The sequence below is a fragment of the Anopheles moucheti genome (assembly GCF_943734755.1).
Source record: "Anopheles moucheti chromosome X unlocalized genomic scaffold, idAnoMoucSN_F20_07 X_unloc_1, whole genome shotgun sequence".
Classification (NCBI taxonomy): Eukaryota; Metazoa; Arthropoda; class Insecta; order Diptera; family Culicidae; genus Anopheles; species Anopheles moucheti.
In genome coordinates this window covers 22,501-25,000 of record NW_026453515.1, presented here as the reverse complement: position 1 = coordinate 25,000, position 2,500 = coordinate 22,501, and the positions used below count along the sequence as shown (strand labels likewise).

Below are 2,500 nucleotides of genomic sequence, written 5' to 3'. Positions count from 1 at the left end.
CCAACTCCACTCGTTCGGCCAACACCACTCGTGGCTGTGGCCTTTCCTTCCGTAACTCGACTAAGCATCACCACCGGTTTCGAACTCACCGGTGGCCGGCTCTCGGTCGATCCCGACCGTGACCGCAGGATCCGACTACTGTACGACATCGCAAGTCCAAAGGAGTCCGCGCTTTACGCTGGATTTACTCCCCCTCCACGGGGGGACGCCAGCAGCGGACCGCCACGATGATCGCCCAAGAACAAACAAAAACTCAAACAAATTTTATTAAATAAATAAATATGTTTTCAAAAAATTTGTTTTCGGGTTCGCTGTCTGCCGTCCTGCTTAAGTCTCCGCTGCGTTGCGTTCGCGCCTAAATGTATACCGTCCGCATACACTGCCTCGGGAGCTTTCGTCGCTACGCGCTTCTCCACCTCGCGGATAGGTGGCGCTGTGGAGCAGAAGCTCTGAGCTGTCACAACGCGTCGCTCGAGCGCACACCCACACGCGACGATCCACCTGACGCCGCTCTGCCGCTATTTTGCACGCACTTATTTTATAGTTTTTTGGCGTTTTCTGCACTGCCACCGACCGGAATAATGTTCTTCAGTGACGCCACTACTGAATTCACGTTCCACTTAATGTTTTAATCGCCTATTTCGCGTATAAACAGCACTGGTCTGTTCCCATACAAAATGTATGGGAGAGATTTCTTTCGCTTTTATCAGGCGAGCATCGTCCTGTTTCGTTAATATTTCACCATTCCGGGGTAGAAGGCACTAAAAGACACTGATTAAAACACTTTTTGGCCCTTTTCGCAAAGTTTTACACCCGAATTTTCCGCTTTTAACCGGAGCGACACAGAGGCACGTCCGAACACTGCTATGACAGCTGTCACACACAGGGATAACTGGCTTGTGGCCGCCAAGCGTTCATAGCGACGTGGCTTTTTGATCCTTCGATGTCGGCTCTTCCTATCATTGAGAAGCAAAATTCACCAAGCGTAGGATTGTTCACCCTTTCAAGGGAACGTGAGCTGGGTTTAGACCGTCGTGAGACAGGTTAGTTTTACCCTACTGGTGTGTGCTGTTTGCCGCTATCTTAACGGAATTCCTGTGCAGTACGAGAGGAACCACAGGTACGGACCACTGGCTCAATACTAGTTCGACCGGACTTTGGTATGACGCTACGTCCGCTGGATTATGCCTGAACGCCTCTAAGGTCGTATCCAATCCGAGCTGATAGCGCTTCTCAAACCCATTAGGTGAAGCTAGCGGGCTTAACAACCCTCCGAGATCCGTCGGTGCTGCCCCGCGCACACTGACGTCTCATCCCCGCTATAGCACTAGACTGAGCCGCAACGGGCGGGAGCACGCTGCACGTGGAAGTACCTTACCACAGGGAACCCTGGTGGCTGTGTTTCCGTCGACCGTGGATACAACTAGTTTCGACACCTTCGACCGCCCGCAAACGACGGGACTACAGGCTGGGAGCTGCGAGTTGTAGAGATGCGTTCGCATCGATCCTCTCAGGCGACCCATGCTTGCTGGTGCTCGCGTTCACTTTGGGAATGGAGTGTTCGCGAGAGTGATTGTTGTGTTGTGTGTGTACAGTTGGTGCTTGCGTGCACTCCCATAGTGGAGTGTTCGCGAGCTTAAAACGCTAAGTCCCGATTAATACTCTCCTCGCAACATTATGTGCGTGGCTCCACGCCAAGTGGGATTAGCGGTGCGAAACGCGATTGGTAAAGTCGATGGTGATGTGCGTACCAACAGGCGATTTGTTAAGTCAAATGCGAACTGTGGTGCAACAGGCAATGTGTGTTTATTATCAGGTGTTGTTGGAAGTCAATACGATTTGACTTTCAAAAATTTTTCTAAGTCCCGATTTTTTTTCTCGTCGAGTAACTACAATGCACTATTTCTATCGCAGCGGACTTGCGGTTCATGGCCTTAATGATCGCGAACGAACACGTATTCGCAAAAAAATTTTTGTATGAAAAAGTCACCACTCGGGTACCTCCATACAAAAGTACCAAGTTCGGGTCGAGTGGTCGATGGACGTCGAAGGTGAAAATTTTTCATCATCGAAAATTTTTTCCAAAGTTGAAGCAAATGGGCCCTAGAGTATGAAAAGTGAAACCACGGATCGATTTGAGAAATAAAAATTTTTGTATGAAAAAGTCACCACTCGGGTACCTCCATACAAAAGTACCAAGTTCGGGTCGAGTGGTCGATGGACGTCGAAGGTGAAAATTTTTCATCATCGAAAAATTTTTCCAAAGTTGAAGCAAATGGGCCCTAGAGTATGAAAAGTAAAACCACGGATCGATTTGAGAAATAAAAATTTTTGTATGAAAAAGTCACCACTCGGGTACCTCCATACAAAAGTACCAAGTTCGGGTCGAGTGGTCGATGGACGTCGAAGGTGAAAATTTTTCATCATCGAAAATTTTTTCCAAAGTTGAAGCAAATGGGCCCTTGAGTATGAAAAGTGATACCACGGATCGATTTGAGAA

At 48.5% G+C, this 2,500-nt stretch overlaps 1 pseudogene; it reads left to right on the top strand.

The window, feature by feature from the left end:
• Nucleotides 1-1,537, top strand: part of LOC128307547 (uncharacterized) — a 9,169-nt pseudogene extending 7,632 nt beyond the window's left edge.
• The last annotated feature ends 963 nt before the right edge of the window (nucleotides 1,538-2,500 follow it).